Genomic DNA, 13,901 nt, shown 5'->3' on the forward strand with positions numbered 1-13,901 from the left:
GTTCTGCCCAAAGAGATCTATAGATACAATGCAACTCCGATCCAAATTCCAAGGACATTTTTTAATGAGATGGAAAAACAAATCACCAACTTCATATGGAAGAGAAAGAGGCCCTGGATAAGTAAAGCATTATTGAAAAAGAAGAATGAAGTGGGAGGCCTCACACTACCTGATTTTAGAGCCTATTATACTGCCACAGTAGTCAAAACAGCCTGGTACTGGTACAACAACAGATACATAGACCAATGGAACAGAATTGAGAATCCAGGCATAAATCCACCCACATATGGGCAGTTGATATTTGACAAAGGCCCAAAGTCAGTTCAATGGGGAAAAGACAGTCTCTTTAACAAATGATATCCATCTGCAAATAAATGTAATAAGACCCACACCTCACACCATGTACAAAAACGGAGTCAAAATGGATCAAAGACAGAAACGTAAAATCTAAAACAATAAAGATCATGGAATTAAAAATAGGACAACGCTAGGAGCCCTAATTCATGGCATCAACAGTATACAAAACACTACTAACAATGCACAAACACCAGAAGAGGAACTAGATAACTGGGAGCTCCTAAAAATAAAAAATGTGCGCTCATCCAAAGACTTCATTAAAAGAGTAAAAAGATTATCTACAGACTGGGAAAAAGTTCTTAGCTATGACAGTTCCAATCAGCATCTGATCTCTAAAATCTACATGATACTGTAAAAACTCAACAAAAAAAGACAAATAACCAAATTATAAAATGGGCAAAGGATATAACAGGCAGTTCACTAACGAAGACATTCAGGTAGCTAATAGATACATGAGGAAATGCTCACAATCATTAGCCATTGAGAAATGCAAATCAAAACTACAATGAGATTCCATCTCATTCCAACAAGGCTGGCATGAATCCAAAAAACACAACTAATAAATATTGGAGAGGTTGTGGAGAGACTGGAACACTTAAACACTGCTGGTGGGAATGTAAAATGGTGCAACCACTTTGGAAATCAATTTGGCGCTTCCTTAAAAAACTAGAAATAGAACTACCATACGATCCAGGAATCCCACTCCTTGGAATATATCCTAGAGAAATAAGAGCCTTTACAAGAACAGATATATGCACACCCATGTCGATGGCAGCACTATTTACAATAGCAAAAAGATGAAAGCAACCAAGGTGCCCATTAACAGATGAATGGATAAATAAATTATGGTATACTCACACAATGGAATACTATGCAGCGACAAAGAACAAGGATGAATCCGTGGAACATTTCATAACATGGAGGAATCTGGAAGGCATTATGCTGAGTGAAATTAGTCAGTTGCAAAAGGATAAATATTGTATGAGACCACTATTATAAGAACTCAAGAAATAGTTTAAACAGAGAAGAAAATATTATTTGATAGTTAGGAGAATGTGGAGGGAAGAGGGAGAGGGGTATTCACTAAATAGATAGTAGACAAGAACTATTTTAGGTGAAGGGTAAGACAACACACAATACAGGAGAGGTCAGCACAATTGGACTAAACCAAAAGCTAAGAAGTTTCCTGAGTAAATTGAATGCTTCAAAGGCCAGTGTAGCAGGGGCAGGGGTTTGGGGACCATGGTTTTAGAGGACATCTAGGTCAATTGGCATAATAAGATCTATTAAGAAAACATTCTGCGTTCCACTTTGGAGAGTGGCATCTGGGGTCTTCATCACTAGCAAGCGGCCATTTAAGATGCATCAATTGGTCTCAACCTACCCGGAGCGAAGGAGAATGAAGAACACCAAAGACACAAGGTAATTTTGAGCCCAAGAGACAGAAAGGGCCACATAAACCAGAGACTACATCAGCCTGAGACCAGAAGAACTAGATGATGCCCGGCTACAACTGATGACTGCCTTGACAGGGAACACAACAGAGAACCCCTGAAGGTGCAGGAAAGCAATGGGATGCAGATCTCAAATTCTCATGAAAAGACCAGACTTAATGGTCTGCATGGGAGTAGAAGGACCCCAGAGGTCATGGTCCCCAGACCTTCTGTTACCCCAAGACAGGAACCAATTCCCAAAGCCAACTCTTCAGACAGGGATTGGACTGGACTATAGGACAGAAAATGATACTGGTGAAGAGTGAGCTTCTTGGATCAAGTAGACACATGAGACTATGTGGGCAGCTCCTGTCTGGAGGTGAGATGAGAGGGCAGAGGGGGTCAGAAGCTGGCCAAATGGACACGAAAATATAGAGTGGAAATGAGTGTGCTGTCTCATCGGGGGAGAGCAGCTGGGGGTATACAGCAAGGTGTATATAAATTTTTCTGTGATAGATTGACTTGATCCATAAACTTTCACTTAAAGCACAATATAAATTAAAAAAAAAAAACCTGGTTCCTTGTAAAAAATGGGGGAAAATTAATGACTGTATCAATCAGTATATATGTACGTGTGTGTGTGTGTTTGTGTGTGTGTGTAGTAAGGAGTTTGGTTTCACCCAAAGAGAGGTTTGGTCATTGTCCTGGCTCTTGGGAGTAAACCTCTAAATCCTTGGAATTTCCCACGTGCTTGGAGTATCTTTGTTATTTATGGTGGGGCCCTGGGACCACGGCTGATGGTTTATACTAAGATGACTCGGGGTGGGGGCTGGCCATACCAAAAAGAACAATCACATGATTTGAGCCCATGATATCAGCCCTTTGGGGAGGGAAGGGAGGCTGGAGACTGAGTTCAACCAAGTGTACAATGATTTAAGAAAGTATGTACACATAATGAACCCTCAATAAACACTCTGGACATGGAAGCTTAGGTGAGCTTCCTTGGTGGGCAATACTTTTTGAGTACTGCCACACTTCCATTGAAAAAGGGTAATGTATCCTGAGGATGAGGGAACCCTTGCATTTGGAACCCTCCCAGATTTAGTCCTTTGGCTCTCTTCTTTTGGCTGGTTCTAATTTGTACCCTTTTGTTACAATAAAAGTATAATTGTAAATATAGCAGTTTCCTAAATTCTAAGTCTTTCTACCAAACTACTGAACCTAAGGGAGTCCCTGAGGGCCTCTATATTTGTAGCCAGCACCTTTGATGTAAGGGTGGCTCTGGGAACCCCTGAACTTGTGGCTGGTGTCTGAAGTGAGGGCAGTCTGTGTACTCTTTGAGTTTGAAATTTGGTTAAACTCATTTGAGTATGTATGTAAATAGGTAAGGATAAAGCACACGATAAAATGTTAACATTTGGGGAATCTTGGTGAAGGATATACAGGAATTTGTTGTACTATTTTTGTGACTTTTCTGTCAGTCAGAAGTTACTTCAAAATAAAATGTAAAAAACTTAATGAAGTCAGGCAAAAGGACATAGGAATCAGCTTTAAGGAGGTCCCCCTTGCCAGTTATGGCAGTTTAAGCCAGAAAGAAAAGAAAAGAAAAAAGAAAGAAAGATTGGAAACAGTGTCTTATTGAAAGTCCACAAGTTAATAGTGATACTCAAAGAAAAAGAAAACCAGAAAAATAACCCTTATGTGATACTGAACGATGCAGGAAGCATCAAAAGAAGATGGAAGGAATACACAGAGACACTATACCAAGTGCTCAACCATTTCAGGAGGAAGCATGTGATCAAGAACCGATGGTATTGAAGGAAGTAGTCTGAGCTGCAGTAAAGGCACTGGCAACAAACAAGACTCCACAAATTGATGGAATACCAATTGAGATGTTTTAACAAATGAATGCAACACTGGAAGCGCTCACTTGTCTATGCCAAGAAATTTGGAAGGTAACAACCTGGCCAACCAACTGAACAGAACCATATTTGTGCCCAGTCCAAAGAAAGGTGATCCAACAGAATGTGGAATTTATCCAACGATATCATTAATATCACATGGAAGTAAAATGTTGCTGAAGATCATTCAAAAGCGGTTGCAGCAGTACTTCAACAGGGAACTGCCAGAAATTCAGGCTGGATTCAGGAGAGGACATGGAAGGAGGGATAACATTGCTGATGTCAGATGGATCCTGGCTGAAAGCAGAGAATATCAGAAAGATGTTTACCTGTGTTTTATTGACTACGCAAAGGCATTCTACTGTGTCGATCATAACAAATTATGGATAACATTGTGAAGGTTGGGAATTCCAGAACACTTCATTGTGCTCCTGAGGAACCTAACACAGACCAAGAGGCAGTCATTCGAATAGAACTAGGGGATACTGAGTGGTTTAAAATCAGGAAAGGTGTGCGTCAGGAGTGTATCCTTTCACCACACTTATACAATCTGTATGCTGAGTAAATAATCCCAGAAGCTGGACTATATGAAGAATGGGGGTTGAGGATTGGAGGAAGACTCATTAACAACCTGTCATATGCAGATGACACAACCTTGCTTGTTGAAAGCAAAGAGGACTTGAAGCACTTACTGATGAAGATCAAAGACTACAGCCTTCAGTATGGATTATACCTCAACATAAAGAAAACAAAAAGACTCACACCTGGACCAATAAGCATCATCATGACAAATGGAGAAAATTTTTGAAGTTGTCAAGGATTTCATTTTACTTGGATCCACAATCAATGCCCATGGAAGCAGCAGTCAAGAATCAAATGACATACTGCATTGGGCAAATGTACTGCAATTAAAACCTCTTTTAAGTGTTAAAAAGCAAAGAAATCACTTTGAGGAGTAAGGTGAGCCTGTCTCAAGCCATGGTGTTTTCAATCGCCTCATATGCATGTGAAAGCTGATCAATGAATACGGAAGACTGAAGAACGGATGCCTTTGAATTACGGTGTTGGCGAAGAATATTGAATACACCATGGACTGAGAAAGAACAAATAAATATGTCTTGGAAGAAGTATAACCTGAATGCTCCTTAAAAGTGAGGATGATGAGGCTTTGTCTCATGTACTTTGGACATGTTATCAAGAGGGACTAGTACCTGGAGAAGGACATCACGGAGGGTTAGCAAAAAAGAGGAACACCCTCGAGATAAAATGACACGATGGCTGCAAGAATGGGCTCAAACACAGCAACGATTGTGAGGATGGTGCAGGACTAGGCAGTGTTTCATTCTTTTAGACAAAGGGTCACTATGAGTCGGAACCAACTCAATGGCACCTAACAACAAAACATGATATCGCTTGAGGCAGCTATTTAACGAATACCCCCCTTTGAACACTGGCAGCTAAAGGGGAAGACCAAGGCAGTGACCCTACCTTTTAGTCAGGAGTGTCACCTCAGGGCCACCAAGCAGCCTGCCTGGTAGGAGGAAGCTCTATCCAACAGTGCCAATGAGTGACATCAAAGGAATGGTAAAACAAAAACAGAAAACAATCCATTGTCATCGAGTCAATTCTGAATCATAGTGACCCTATAAGGAAATCACTCTTTCTCCCCTAAGTCCTCATGAAATTAGTGATCATGGCAACGTTTACCAACTGTGGTATGTGTTAGATGAGGCAGCCCTCAAAGGAAGCCCATATGGATGACTTTCTAGTCACAAGGATGAAAATCTACCCATATGATGGAGAATCAGGCTGTCATCATTCTGACCCAGGGGCCAATTTTAGCATCATTTAACATATTAAAGATATTAAATGTCTCCTGTGTGATTTAGTATAAAACATTCACCACATAAATGCATCATAACCAATATCTGTAAGTGAATCTGTGAAGCCTTTAGATATTTAATTCCAGGGAACACTGGAGATGGGAGCAGATCAACGCTGTCTCATGGGCGCAGCCACACGAAGCTAGAGGTGCACATTCCACAAGGCAGTCTGCCTGGAATAGTCCACAGGTGGCGTCATGTGGGATTAGGAGAGACTTAAGGATGTGAAAACCAGACTGCAGATGCTATAAAAGCACTGGATCCTGCCTGGACACACCAGTTAGCTGTACAGGATGCTTTGTACACAATGGGGAAATCTCTAGACCTAGGTGAAAAATGTGTGTAAGGTATGGAAAGTTGGAGACCATTAATTGAAAGAAGCAGATTATAAAATGTATGTACAGTGTAACCTCATTTTGGCAAAAAAGAAAAAGACAAAACAAAAAAATATGGTGCGTATAAAAAAAAAAAACAAACCAAACCCAGTGCCATCAAGTCGATTCCGACTCACAGCGACCCTATAGAACAGAGTAGAACTGCCCCAGAGAGTTTCCAAGGAGCGCCTGGTGGATCTGAACTGCCGACCCTTTGGTTAGCAGCCGTAGCACAAAACCACTACGCCACCACGGTTTCCATGGTGTGTATGTGTCCATAAAAATATCTGAAAGAGACACAGTGATCATCTCTGGATGGCAGAATAGGGTGTAACTAGTTTCTCATTTTTCAGTATATATATACACTGCTTTTTCAATTTAAGAAGAGAGCAGATAGGAGGCAAGGAAGTGGAGGGAGTAAATATAAACTCCTCTTGCTTTCTGTTGTGAAGGGAGCAACTGGAAGGGATGTCGTAGAGGTAGATTAGCCAGTAAGCAAGGTACGCATGGGCTTACTCATCCGAAGTGCACAATGTCACCTGGGTTTAAATTGTGCACTACAGATTACTAAGCCCATGCATACCTTGCTTATTGGGTAATTCGTCCCTAGGTCAGATTCAGCAGTTTTCTTGTCTTAATATGGGCCTGGAAAGATGGAGACGAGAAGGAGAAATTGAATGTGTAGACTAGAGAGATCAGTGCAGGAGTGAATTCTTGAAAGGGTGAGGCAGATGGGCTCCTGGGCCCATGAGGAAGGGCTGTCATGGGGCTGGTGATGGTGTCAGAGTGCAGAGGAGGCTGGGCTGCTGGGCTGGGGTAGGGACAGAAGAGGTAGAGCTCCTAAATTGCATTCTATTTCCTTAGTCAAGTACCGTTAGCTAACCATCTCTGAGAGCACTTAAGAATAAACACCCACAGCTGAATGCTGCCACTCGACTATTAATTTTTAAGAGCATCTTAAAACTATATTATAGTTTGCTGCTTAAAAAGACCTAAAAAAAAAAATCACCTTTTGAAATGGAGAGCTGTCCAAACCTAAGTATTAATGAAACTGTGTATGAAACTCTAGTCCAGATAAAAATCAAATAAAAACAAATAATCACTGCTTAGTTAAAAAGAAAAGAAAAACAAACGAAAAAGGTAAAGTATGCTCAAGGTATGCCCCTGGCAGCCATTTCTGTCATCAGCAGCGACAGGAGGGCTACTTGGCATTAGGTCGTATGGCCCTTTGTGAAATTACATTTACACGAACTTCAAAACATATCACTTCTTTATGAAAGTGAAGCGAATCAAAGTGAAACAAGTGTTTCTGTCCTGCTCCCTTACTCCATGGCTTGAGGAGCATAGGGAAAAATTAGTCATGTTTTGTAAGAGGCCACAGGATATCAAAGGTGTTGCTATCAAAGGTGAAGCTGCTACTCACCACCCACTCCTTCCAAGTAAAATTCAAAGAAGGAGCACTAAGAACCAAGGAGGCTGACTAGGAACACGTGGGGCCAAACTAAATCCACTTTTCTAAAACACGACTAGTGAGTGGATCAGAGAATGTGATGAAGTGCGTTCTTGGTCTCAGGGAGGATCTGATAGGATCCTTCTTCATAACTTCCAGGCAAGAGAGAGCCCTGGCTGGGCTGAACGTGGTGCTGTTCAGCTGGAAGATCCTCCTGATGAGTGACACAGCCCTGGCAAATGGACCCTGTCACTCTGATTGCTGGGAGCCTGCCTCAAGGCTCTGTCCTGCCTATTTGAAGGTGTTAGTCCCCAACTGGGTGAATTTTCTGGGGGCCTACTCAAACTCCTAAAACTGACAGATGTCATAACCTGGCGGAGAGAACTCTTATGAAGGGTGACAGAACCAGGATTAACTGTGACATCACAGAATCCAGTCATTTTGGTTGACTACAAACTCAGAGTGTGACACAGCTGTTAGAGCTAAGGCCTCTTCAGGCTGTGTTGATTAGTGGGGTGACCAAATAAGGAAGATACACTGCTCAGGCTGCATCTGGACCATTACACCCAGTCCTGGCCCCATAGCATAAGGGTGCAGCTGACAAACAGGCACCTGAGATGGTGAGGCTCTGGAGGCATTTTCATGAGAGAGGGTGGGAAGAACTTTGAGTGTAGCCTAGAGAAGGGAAGACTAGGTGCTTGCCTATCCAACATATTAAAGGATGACTCATAAAGATGGGTCAGACTTGCTGTTTCACCCAAAGGAAAGGACTAAGATCCAGAGGTGGAAGTTGTGGGAGCCAGGTTTCAATTCAATCTAAGAAAGAATTTTCTAAGAGTTGAAACTACAAAAAAATTCCCTGGGAAGAGAATTTCTTTCATTTAAACCATCTGAGCAGTGGCTGGGTGACTGATAGTACAAAACTCTTCAGGTTGACTTCACTCTGAGTGGTGGTAGGAACTAGAGAGCCTCTTCTGTCCATTCCCACCCTATATGAAATCTAAATGCATAAATGAAATTAATTTTTATAGCACGTTTATAAGAACTATAGGAGAGAAGTGGAGCCAAGATGGCGGAATAGACAGACGCTTCTGTCGAGCCCTGTTTACAACAAAGACCCGAAAAAACAAGTGAAATGAGTATATTTGTGACAAACTGGGAACCCTGAGCATCAAAGGCAAGCTTAGACAACGAACTGAGGGGCAGGAGAAGGAAGAGACCCGTTCAGAAGCAGAGAGGAGTTGCTGGACCTGAATCGCGGGGAGCCCTCAGGCACCATTCCTGGAGTGGCTGCGGCGGCGGCAGCAGCATTGGCAGGCTGGTCCTAGCGTTCAGCCGCAGTTTCCCCAGGGAGAAGCAGCCAGCCACACAGCCCACTCACACCTCCAGAACCTGAGCAGAAGGGTGCTCTCGGCAAAAGCTAAGTACTTGCAGATATTTTACCACGCCTGCCCCACCCCCAACCCAGCTTCAATGGCTGAATCCCTAGGCCTGAGATAGACCCTGGTGAACATCTGGAGCCGTCCTCCCAGCCTTGGGGAAGGAAAAAATTTCCAACTGGGGAGAAAAGATAATTTGCTAGCTCCATTAACTGGGGGAGCTCAGGACAGAAGTGGCTCCTGTCCAGGCATAAACCATCCGTGGACCTCGAGCACCTTTCTCTTCTGCATGGACCTGTGTGGGCCTATTTTGGGAGAATAGGCCCTTCTTGGCAAACTTCAACCATTTCAGCCGTGCGGTGGAGAGGTGGGTGTTTGACGTTTGACATTGCTTTGCCTATTAAACAAGGTCCTCACCTACCCACAACAGGGACCTAAGGACTGGTGGCTCCACTTGGGTTGCCCAGCCACCTGTGACAGGGGCCCAGGGATAACTGGTACCTCCCAGTCCTTACAACAAAATCTTTGGGTGCCCATGGTCTCTCTGCAGAGCCCGCCCACAAGCACACTCTAGGGAACAGACATGCGTTTTCCTCAGAGACACTTGGGGATCAGTTCTCAGCCCCCTGCCTTGTTCAAAGCGTGACTCCCTGCTGCAATCAGATACGGGTATATGCGCCAATCACCCCTGCACCTCTAAGACTGTAGGACAGAGGCTATACCACACACTTGATGATCAGCTACCTGGAAACCTGAGCTGAATTCATACGAGAAAACTGAATAGACTCCTAGACTGATATACCTGATAACAGCTCTTGCCAGCTGGGGACAGGATACCAGAGCTCCAAAGGCGAAAATAATCAAGCTAGCTCACTCAAGCAACCCATAGGGGTATATCAAAACAAAACAGAGCAAGCAGCTACGACACAGTAAGCAAGCATAAACTAATACAATATCTTATAGATGGCTCGGAGACAACAGTCAGTATCAAGTCACATAAAGAAACAGGCCATGATCACCTCAACAGGCTCTCGAAACAAAGAATCCAGGGATCTTTTAGATGAAAGTGCATTCCTGGAATTACCAGATGCAGAATACAAAAGTTTAATATACAGAACCCTTCAAGACATGAGGAAGGGAATGAGGCAATAGGCAGAACAAGCCAAGGAACACACAGATAAAGCCAATGAGGAAATCAGAAAGATTATTCAGGAACATAATGAAAAGTTTAATAAGCTAGAAAAACCCATAGACAGCAATCAGAAATTCAGAAGATTAACAATAAAATTACAGAATTAGGTAACTCAATAGAAAGTCAGAGGAGCAGAACTAAGCAAGTAGAAGCTAGAATTTCTGAACTTGAAGATAAATCACTTGGCACTAATATATCTGAAGAAAAATCAGATAAAAGAATTAAAAAAAATGAAGAAACCTTAAGAATCATGTGGGACTCTATCAAAAGAAATAACCTATGAGTGATTCGAGTACCAGAACAGGGAGGGATAACAGAAAATACAGAGAAAATTGTTGAGGATTTGTTGGCAGAAAACTTTCCTGATATCATGAAAGATGAGAAGATATCTATCCAAGATGCTCATCAAACTCCAGATAAGGTAGATCTTAAAAGAAAGTCACCAAGACACATTATAATCAAGCTTGCCAAAACCAAAGACAAGGAGACAATTATAAGAGCAGTGAGGGATAAAAGAAAAGTCACCTACGAGGGAGAGCCAATAATAATAAGCTCGGACTACTCAGCAGAAACCATGCAGGCAAGAAGGCAATGGAATGACATATTTAAAATACTGAAGGAAAAAAAATGCCTGCCAAGAATCATATATCCATCAAAACTGTCTCTTAAATATGAAGGTGAAATTAAGACATTTCCAGATAAACACAAGTTGAGGGAATTCGTAAAAACCAAACCAAAACTACAAGAAATACTAAAGGGAGTTCTTTGATTAGAAAATCAATAATATCAGGTATCGACCCAAGACTAGAACACTGGGCAGAGCAACCAGAATTCAACCCAGACAGGGAAATGCAAAAAAAAACAAAGCAAGATTAAAAAAAAAAAAAAGCCCAACACAGGGTAACGGCGATGTTTATTATATAAAAGAAGACAACATTAAAATAATAAAGAGGGACTAAGAAATGTAATCATACACCTTCCATATGGAGAGGAAGATATGGCTATACAAAGAAATAAAAGCTAGTTATAAATTTAGAAATATAAGGGTAAATAATAAGGTAACCACAAAGGAGACAAAACTATCCTACTCATCAAAATAAAATACAAGGGAAAAAGACAGACTCAGCAGAAACAAAATCAACAACAACAAATATGAGGAAAGGACAATATATAAAGAAAATCTACTCAGCACATAAAATCAAGTGGGAAAAAGAAGCTGTCAACACACAAAAAAAGACATCAAAATGATAGCACTAAATTCATACCTATCCATAATTACCCTGAATGTAAATGGACTAAATGCACCAATAAAGAGACAGAGAGTGGCAGAATGGATTAAAAAACAAGATCCGTCTATATGCTGCCTACAAGAGACACACCTTAGACTTAGAGACATAAACAAACAAAGGATGGAAAAAAAATATATCAAGCAAACAACAATCAAAAAAGAGCAGGAGTGGCAATATTAATTTCTGACAAAATAGACTTTAAAGTTAAATCCATCAGAAAGGATAAGGAAGGACACTATATAATGATTAAACGGACAATACACCAAGAAGATATAACCATATTAAATATTTACGCACCCAATGACAGGGCTGCAAGATACATAAAACAAACTCTATCAGCATTGAAAAGGGAGATAGACAGCTCCACAATAATAGTAGGAGACTTCAACACACCACGTTCAGAGGACAGGATGTCCAGAAAAAAGCTCAATAAAGACACGGAAGATCTGAATGCCACAATTAACCAACTTGACCTCATAGACATATACAGAACACTCCACCCAACAGCAACCAACTATACTTTCTTTTCTAATGCACATGGAAGTCTCTAGAATAGACCACATATTAGGTCATAAAGCAAGCCTTAGCAGAATCCAAAACATTGAAATATTACAAAGCATGTTCTCTGACCATAAGGCCATAAAAGTGGAAATCAATAACAGGAAAAGCAGGGAAAAGAAACCAAACACTTGGAAACTGAACAATACCCTGCTCAAAAAAGACTGGATTATAGAAGACATTACGGATGAAATAAAGAAATTAATAGAATCCAACGAGAATGAAAACACTGTCTATCAGAACCTTTGGGAAACAGCAAAAGCGGTGCTCAGAGGCCAATTTATATCAATGCACACATCCAAAAAGAAGAAAGAGCCAAAATCAAAAAACTATCCCTACAACTTGAACAAAGAGAAAGAGAGCAACAAAAGAAACCCACAGGCACCAGAAGAAAACAAATAATAAAAATTAGAGCTGAACTAAATGAAACAGAAAACAGAAAAACAATTGAAAGAATTAACAAGACCAAAAGCTGGTTTTTTGAAAAACTCAACAAAATTGATAAACCACTGGCCAAACTGACAAAAGAAAAGCAGGAGACGAAGCAAATAACCCAAATAAGAAATGAGATGGGCGATATTACAACAGACCCAACTGAAATTAAAAGAATCATATCAGATTACTATGAAAAACTATACTCAAATTTGAAAACCTAGAAGAAATGGATGAATTCCTAGAAACACATTACCTACCTAAACTAACACAAACAGAGGTAGAACAACTAAATAGACCTATAACAAAAGAAGAGATGGAAAAGGTAATCAAAAAACTCCCAACAAAAAAAGCCCTGGTCCGGACGGCTTCACTGCAGAGTTCTACCAAGCTTTCAGAGAAGAATTAACACCACTACTACTAAAGGTATTTCAAAGCATAGAAGAAGATGGAATACTACCAAATTCATTCTATGAAGCTACCATATCCCCGATACCAAAACCAGGTAAAGACACCACAAGAAAAGAAAATTATAGACCTATATCTTTCATGAATGTAGATGCAAAAATCCTCAACAAAATTCTAGCCAATAGAATTCAACAACATATCAAAAAAATAATTCACCATGACCAAGTGGGATTCATACCAGGTATGCAGGGATGGTTCAACATTAGAAAAACAATTAATGTAATCCACCACATAAACCAAACCAAAGACAAGAATCACATGATTTTATCCATTGATGAAGAAAAGGCATTTGACAAAGCTCAACACTCATTCATGATAAAAACTATAAGCAAAATAGGAATAGAAGGAAAAGTCCTCAACATAATAAAGGGCATTTATACAAAGCCAACAGCCAACATCACCTTAAATGGAGAGTGCCTGAAAACATTCCCACTGAGATCGGGAACCAGACAAGGATGTCCTTTATCACCACACTTATTCAACATTGTGCTGGAAGTCCTAGCCAAAGCAATTAGGCTAGATAAAGAAATAACGGGCATCCAGATTGGCAAGGAAGAAGTAAACGTATCTCTATTTGCAGATGACATGATCTCATACACAGAAAACCCTAAGGAATCCTCCAGAAAACTACTGAAACTAATGGAAGAGTTCAGCAGAGTATCGGGATACAAGATAAACATACAAAAATCAGTTGGATTCGTCTACACCAACAAAAAGAACATCGAAGAGGAATCACCAAATCAATGCCATTTACAGTAGCCCCTAAGAAGATAAAATACTTAGGAATAAATCTTACCAGAGACGTAAAAGACTTATACAAAGAAAACTACAGTACACTTCTGCAAGAAACCAAAAGAGACTTACATAAGTGGAAGAACATACCTTGCTCATGGATAGGAAGACTTAACATTATAAAAATGTCTATTCTACCAGAAGCGATCTATACATTTAATGCAATTCCGATCCAAATCCCAATGATATTCTTCAATGAGATGGAGAAACAAGTCACCAATTTCATATGGAAGGGAAAGAGGCCCCGGATAAATAAGGCATTACCGAAAAAGAAGAACAAAGTAGGAGGCCTTACTTTACCTAATTTTAGAACCTATTATACTGCCACAGTAGTCAAAACAGCCTGGTACTGGTACAACAACAGATACATGGAGCACTGGAACAGAATTGAGA

Source organism: Loxodonta africana, chromosome 2 (assembly GCF_030014295.1).
Source record: "Loxodonta africana isolate mLoxAfr1 chromosome 2, mLoxAfr1.hap2, whole genome shotgun sequence".
Classification (NCBI taxonomy): Eukaryota; Metazoa; Chordata; class Mammalia; order Proboscidea; family Elephantidae; genus Loxodonta; species Loxodonta africana.